The sequence below is a fragment of the Aegilops tauschii genome, chromosome 7 (genome assembly GCF_002575655.3).
Source record: "Aegilops tauschii subsp. strangulata cultivar AL8/78 chromosome 7, Aet v6.0, whole genome shotgun sequence".
NCBI classification, from domain to species: domain Eukaryota; kingdom Viridiplantae; phylum Streptophyta; class Magnoliopsida; order Poales; family Poaceae; genus Aegilops; species Aegilops tauschii.
In genome coordinates this window covers 35,439,688-35,447,600 of record NC_053041.3, presented here as the reverse complement: position 1 = coordinate 35,447,600, position 7,913 = coordinate 35,439,688, and the positions used below count along the sequence as shown (strand labels likewise).

The 7,913-nt window shown below is 46.6% G+C and overlaps 1 pseudogene; it reads right to left on the bottom strand.

Moving 5' to 3' along the window:
* Positions 1-224: 224 nt before the first annotated feature.
* Positions 225-7,913, bottom strand: part of LOC109745302 (probable indole-3-pyruvate monooxygenase YUCCA11) — a 52,307-nt pseudogene continuing 44,618 nt past the window's right edge.

Here is a 7,913-nt window from a genome sequence, read left to right as displayed (position 1 = left end):
CATGCCCATGATCAGGAAAACAGAACCATCATGCAACACTTGAGCTAGTCTTAGAGGCCAGACTAAGAATACTTCTTACCGTTTATTATTCCACACATGCATATGAGTCTTCCTCCGAGCCTCGTGTTATTGCAGACTCGAGAACCATAGCAGTTATAGCATGGAACATAAACATAATTATGAACTTGGAGATAAATAATATCATTTATTATTGCCTCTAGGGCATATCTCCTACATCGTGAGTCGTGACCAATGGGCCTGGTCGTGTGATAGCTTCTACCTAGATCTATATCCCATCGCCGTCGTCATCGCCGGAGCCCTGCCGCAGCTGCCTGCTTATGTCCTCCGCAATGAACTCGTTGTCCGTGCCGCTGCCATAGATCCCTCTCCCCGCCAGCCCCATGCGGTACAGCCTGTTCTCCCCCTTGGGAGATCTTCCGGACGCCATCCCATCATCGCCGATGAGCCCGCCGTCGTCGCTCTGAAACCAAGAAAAAAGCATACCGATTCAGCCTCAGTTCCAATTCTCGAGCTAGCATTAGCAAGCTGAGAAGTTGGCAACACTATTAATATATGGCTTGATTGGTTCTTGGCATCAGTGGTCGAACCTTGAGCCACTTCTTTTCCGTGCTGCGGTACCAGGTGGCGAAGACGATGGTGTCTAAGCGGTGCCGCTCGCCGCCGGTGAACTCCACCGCGTCCCCTTCGATGCTCGTCATTGCCGACAGCACCTGGATCTGGTTGCTCTTGATCTTGTTGTAGGACCCGACGTCGATGACTAGGTAGGCGTTGCTCTGGATCTTTCTGGTAAAGGGCCCGACGTCCGGCCGCCGGAGGCCGTGCTGGCGGTGTTGCTGAACACGACGCGGCACACGAACTCTGCCAGCCTGTCGATCATTCAAACAAGCAGGTATGCGAACAACGCCGTGGACGTGTTCATGATCTCCCTCGTTATGAGGTGGAGCACGCCGTGGACGATGATGGAGGCGGCAGCGCTGGCCTGGGCCAGGTCAAGGGCGATCTCCATGTTGGAAATATGCCCTAGAGGCAATAATAAAATGGTTATTATTGTATTTCCTTGTTCATGATAATTGTCTATTGTTCATGCTATAATTGTATTAACTGGAAACCGTAATACATGTGTGAATACATAGACCACAACATGTCCCTAGTAAGCCTCTAGTTGACTAGCTCGTTGATCAATATATGGTTATGGTTTCCTGACCATGGACATTGGATGTCATTGATAACGGGATCACATCATTAGGAGAATGATGTGATGGACAAGACCCAATCCTAAGCATAGCACAATATCGTGTAGTTCGTTTGCTAAGAGCTTTTCTAATGTCAAGTATCATTTCCTTAGACCATGAGATTGTGCAACTCCCGGATACCGTAGGAATGCTTTGGGTGTACCAAACGTCACAACGTAACTGGGTGGCTATAAAGGTGCACTACAGGTATCTCCGAAAGTATCTGTTGAGTTGGCACGAATCGAGACTGGGATTTGTCACTCCGTATGACGGAGAGGTATCTTTGGGCCCACTCGGTAATGCATCATCATAATGAGCTCAGTGTGACTAAGGAGTTAGTCACGGGATCATGCGTTACGGAACGAGTAAAGAGACTTGCCGGTAACGAGATTGAACAACGTATAGGGATACCGACGATCGAATCTCGGGCAAGTAACATACCGATAGACAAAGGGAATTGTATACGGGATTGATTGAATCCCCGATATTGTGGTTCATCTGATGAGATCATCGTGGAACATGTGGGAGCCAATATGGGTATCCAGATCCCGCTATTGGTTATTGGCCGGAGAGGTGTCTCGATCATGTCTGCATGGTTCCCGAACCCGTAGGGTATACACACTTACGGTTCGGTGACGCTAGAGTTGTTATGGGAAATAGTATGTGGTTACCGAAGGTTGTTCGGAGTCCCGGATGAGATCCGGACGTGACGAGGAACTCCGGAATGGTCCGGAGGTGAAGATCGATATATTGGACGAAGAGTATTGGAGTCCGGGATTGTTCTGGGAGTACCGGGTGACGACCAGCGTGACCGAAAGGTGTTTCGGAGGCCCCGGCAAGCGTTGGGGGGCCTTATGGGCCAAGGGGAGGGGCACACCAGCCCACTAAGGGGCTGTGTGCCCCTCCCAACCCCTCTCACGTAACCTGGAGAGGTGGAGGTGCCTCCCCTAGGGCAACCACCCCTCCCGGCTTGGGGGGCAAGTTTCCTAGGGGTGGGGGCGCCCAAACCCATCTAGGGTTTCCCCTGTGGCCGCCGCCCCTCCCCTAGGGAACCCTAGGGCGCCTCCTCCACCCCCTTCCCCCCTATATATAGTGAGGGAGATAGAGGGCAGCCGCACCCCTTCCCTGGCTTAGCCCCTCCCTCCTCCAACTCTTCCTTCTCCTCCGTAGAGCTTGGCGAAGCCCTGCAGGAATGCCACAAGCTCCACCAGCACGCCGTCGTGCTGCCGGAGTCCTCCCTCAACTTCTCCTCTCCCCTTGCTGGATCAAGAAGGAGGAGACGTCCCCGGGCTGTACGTGTGTTGAACGCGGAGGCGCCGTCCGTTCGGCGCTAGATCGGATCTTCCGCGATTTGAATCGCCGCGAGTACGACTCCATCAACCGCGTTCTTGTAACGCTTCCGCTTAGCGATCTTCAAGGGTTTGAAGATGCACTCCCTCTCTCTCGTTGCTAGCATCTCCTAGATTGATCTTGGTGACACGTAGGAAAATTTTGAATTATTACTACGTTCCCCAACAGTGGCATCATGAGCTAGGTCTATGCGTAGATTCTATGCATGAGTAGAACACAAAGTAGTTGTGGGCGATGATTTGTTCAATTTGCTTACCGTTACTAGTCTTATCTAGATTCGGCGGCATTGTGAGATGAAGCGGCCCGGACCGACCTTACACGTACACTTACGTGAGACAGGTTCCACCGACTGACATGCACTTGATGCATAAGGTGGCTAGCGGGTGTCTGTCTCTCCCACTTTAGTCGGATCGGATTCGATGAAGAGGGTCCTTATGAAGGGTAAATAGCAATTGGCATATCACCGTTGTGGCTTTTGCGTAGGTAAGAAACGTTCTTGCTAGAAACCCATAGCAGCCACGTAAAACATGCAACAACAATTAGAGGACGTCTAACTTGTTTTTGCAGGGTATGCTATGTGATGTGATATGGCCAAAAGGATGTGATGAATTATATATATGTGATGTATGAGATTGATCATGTTCTTGTAATAGGAATCACGACTTGCATGTCGATGAGTATGACAACCGGCAGGAGCCATAGGAGTTGTCTTAATTTATTGTATGACCTGCGTGTCAATGAAAAACGCCATGTAATTACTTTACTTTATTGCTAACCGTTAGCCATAGTAGTAGAAGTAATAGTTGGCGAGACAACTTCATGAAGACACGATGATGGAGATCATGGTGTCATGCCGGTGACGAAGGTGATCATGCCGCGCCTCGAAGATGGAGATCAAAAGGCGCAAGATGATACTGGCCATATCATGTCACTTTATGATTTACATGTGATGTTTGTCATGTTTACATCTTATTTGCTTAGAACGACGGTAGCATAAATAAGATGATCCCTCACTAAAATTTCAAGAGATGTGTTCCCCCTAACTGTGCACCGTTGCGAAGGTTCGTTGTTTCGAAACACCACGTGATGATCGGGTGTGATAGATTCTAACGTTCGCATACAACGGGTGTAAGCCAGATTTACACATGCGAAACACTTAGGTTGACTTGACGAGTCTAGCATGTACAGACATGGCCTCGGAACACAAGAGACCGAAAGGTCGAACATGAGTCGTATAGTAGATACGATCAACATGAAGATGTTCACCGATGATGACTAGTCCGTCTCACGTGATGATCGGACACGGCCTAGTTGACTCGGATCATGTATCACTTAGATGACTAGAGGGATGTCTATCGAAGTGGGAGTTCATTAAATAATCAGATGAACTTAATTATCATGAACATAGTCAAAAGGTCTTTACAAATTATGCCATAGCTTACGCTTTAGTTCTACTGTTTAAGATATGTTCCTAGAGAAAATTTAGTTGAAAGTTGATAGTAGAAATTATGCGGACTGGGTCCGTAAACTGAGGATTATCCTCATTGCTGCGCAGAAGGCTTATGTCCTTAATGCACCGCTCGGTGTGCTGAACCTCGAGCGTCGTCTGTAGATGTTGCGAAACATCTGACATACACGTTTTGATGACTACGTGATAGTTCAGTGCGTAATTCTAATGGTTTAGAATTGTGGCACCAAAGACGTTTTTTTAAACGTCGCAGAACATATGAGATGTTCCAAAGACTGAAATTGGGATTTCAGACTAGTGCCCACGTCAAGAGGTATGAGCCTCTGACAAGTTTCTTAAGCCTGCAAACTAAGGGAGAAAAGCTCAATCGTTGAGCATGTGCTCAGATTGTCTGAGTACTACAATCTCTTGAATCGAGTGGGAGTTAATCTTCCAGATGAGATAGTGATGGTTCTCCATAGTCACTGCCACCAAGCTATTAGAGCTTCGTGATGAACTATAACATATCAGGGATAGACATGATGATACTTGAGCAACTCGCGATGTTTGACACCGCGAAAGTAGAAATCAAGTAGGAGCATCAATTGTTGATGGTTAGTAAAACCACTAGTTTCAAGAAGGGCAAGGGAAAGAAGGGATACTTCATGAAAAGGCAAATCAGTTGCTTCTCTAGTGAATAAACTGTAGGAGATATGCCCTAGAGGCAATAATAAATGATATTATTTATCTCCGAGTTCATAATTATGTTTATGTTCCATGCTATAACTGCAATGATTCTCGAGTCTGCAATATCCACGAGGCTCGGAGGAAGACTCATATGCATGTGTGGAATAATAAACGGTAAGAAGTATTCCTAGTCTGGCCTCTAAGACTAGCTCAAGTGTTGCATGATGGTTCTGTTTTCCTGACCATGGGCATGTCTATGCCAACAATTTTGAGGGCACAATGTTAAGAGAACATTTGTGTTGAATCGACCCGGATTGATGTTATGCTATGAGATACATTCGTCACAAGTTAATGGTTTATAACACAGAGATAGTTAATGTTTGCATAATTCCTTAGACCATGAGAGTATCAAGTTTCTTCATGCTTGCTTCATGAACTTTGGGGTTTGTTAAACGTCATCCGTAACTGGATGGCTATTACGACGGCTTATGGGTTCATGGGAAAGTATGTTAAGTAACTTGATAGCTCGAGATTGGGACTTGCTCCTCCGACGATGGAGAGATATACTCGGGCCCTCTCGGTGTTACGGTGTCCATCATCGTCTGGCCAGACACTTTGTGATTTGATCACGGGGATGCCGGAACACGAAACGAGAAAAGAGAACAAAACCGGTAACGAGGTAACTAGCATAGTGGACAAGTTGTTGATCCATGGGAATGCCAACATGTCTCACCTTGGGTATTTGTAACATATCGCGAAGCAACAGGAATAGCACACGGCAACTGGAGGTTCACTCGAATATTTATTCGTGTGGGTATAGGGGTCAATATGGGTGTCCACGGCTCCGATGTTGATCATTGATCGGAAGGGGTTCCGGGTCATGTCTATACTTCACCGAACCTATAGGGTCACACGCTTAAGGGTCATCTATCTGCTGAATACTAGACAGGGAGTCTGAGAGAAAATCACCGAAAAAGTTTCGGACACCGAAAAGTTTCGGACAGCGGAAAAGTTCCGCAGAGAGAGGTCACCGGATGAGTTTCGTTGAAACCGAAAAAGTTGTTTCGGGGTATGCCATTAAGTCAAAATGGTTTCGGCACATGCCTGATAATTCTTGGAGGGTGCCAGAATCATTCTGGAAACTTTTTGGAATTTTCAGAAATAAAAACCGAAAATGTTTCGGAGCCGCCGGTACCGCTTTGGCTGTTTTTCGCAGATGAAATTCAATAATCTGAAATTGTTTTAGAACGAATCCAAAGTCATTTTAGTGGGTACTGGAATTATTCTAAGACCCACAGAAATATTTTCGGATTTAGTGGACGCGAAAAATTGTCTTCATGAATAGTGAAAACGCATTCTTGTTTGCTTTCCGCAGATGAAAATCACTAAACCGAAATTGTTTCGGAACGCGTTGAAAATTATTTTAGTGGGTACTGGAAATGTTCTGAGCCCACATAAATACTTTCAGTTCGAACGGACGCTGAAAAATGTCGTCATGAATAGTGAAAGTGCTTTTTGCTTGGCTTCTTGGAGAAGCCACCTTGAGGGCCTTTTTGGTATTTCCCCCCTTGGCTTCTTGGAGAAGCCACCCTTGGGCTTGGCCTATAAATAGGGGTGGAGGGGGCTGCCTAAAGGATCATCCCTTCTCACATACAAGTGCCATGCATGATCTGGCTTCTCTCTCCCTCCCAGCGAAATAGTTTCGTAGAGCCGAAAGGCTGTCTGGGTTCCGGTGGGAACTAGTTCTGGACGGCGAAGCCCTGCCGGATAGATGACACCGTATGTGTGCAACTCTGTAGAGAGATCGTAGTTTCGGTCTTAGTTCGTGAGTGCCTCCCGAAGGGCTGTCCGTGTGACCGTCCGAGTTTCGAAGGTCCTCCCGAAGGGCTGTCCGAGTGACCGTTCGAGTTTCGAAGGTCCTCCCGGAGGGCTGTCCGCGACACCGTCCGGGGGGCTGTTCGACCGCCTCCCGGAGGGCTGTCTGAGGAGCAGATGAGGGTATACATCCTTGCGGTTGGGAGGTTTTAAATCCTAGCTGCGGGGATCTGCACCGCCGATCGTCATCGACTCTACTTCCCGCTGCGCTACAAGTCGGTAACGAAAAAGATCAAACCTTGTATGCAGTCTCCATAGTGGTCCTGGGTTGGTGCGTAGGTCGGAAATTTTTTGTTTTCTGCTGCGTTCCCCTACAGTGGCATCAAGAGCCGTGCTATGCGTAGATGCAGGTTTCGATCTAGAATACATGGAGATGTATGGGTATTGCATAATATAATTAGGTAGTAGATGAGATCTATTGCTGAAAATTATTTATGCGGGTGACAGATGAAATCTGTTACCCGACGTTCTTGTTGCTTCCCTAGAATTTGCGTTTTCTCAATCTCGAGACAGCATGGTGGAATTTGACAAAATTTTGGCAATCCGTGATCCTGATTGATCATGGAAGTGCTATCAGTTCTTTGGGTTCTGCCGTAGTCAAAAGAAAGATGAAATTCGCAGATGAAAGGGCATTGCAGATATTATCTGCACGGGGGTCATGCGTATGATGAAGTTTAGTATGGGGTTCGAGATTTAATTATCTCGTGTTTCATACACCCCGAGATGTTAATCTAGCAACTTGAATAATCATACTTGATGATAAAATGTTGGTCGCTGCGGTTTAAGTCAAAACCTTAGAAGCCACGTAAAATAAATTTTGCATAAACTGATTAGAGGCGTCTAACTTGGTTTTGCAGGATGTGCATGTGATGTGGTATAGCAGTGCTCATACTAATTCGATTATGTATGACATGACTATATGATGTAATTTGATTAACATGACCTGCGTGTCATGATTCGGCATGATGGCTGGAGCCATATGATTGCACTTTAATGACCTGCGTGTCAACCTTAACTAATGCATTAATTTTATACGCTATGGAGATAGCAATATTATCTGGTGCATCGACAGGGTGGTGGCAATCTTCGTGAAGGTGAACACCGACGCGAATGCCGAAGACGAAGAAATGAAAGACTTCTCTGTCAGAAAGGGCTATACCATATCATGCTATTATGAATTGCCTGAGATATTTATCCCTTATGATGCACCTTTCTTGATTGCGCGGTAGTCGCTTTTATTAGGGTGATCTCTCACTTAAAATATCAAGTAGTTAGTGTTCTCCCAAGTGTAGCACCGTCAC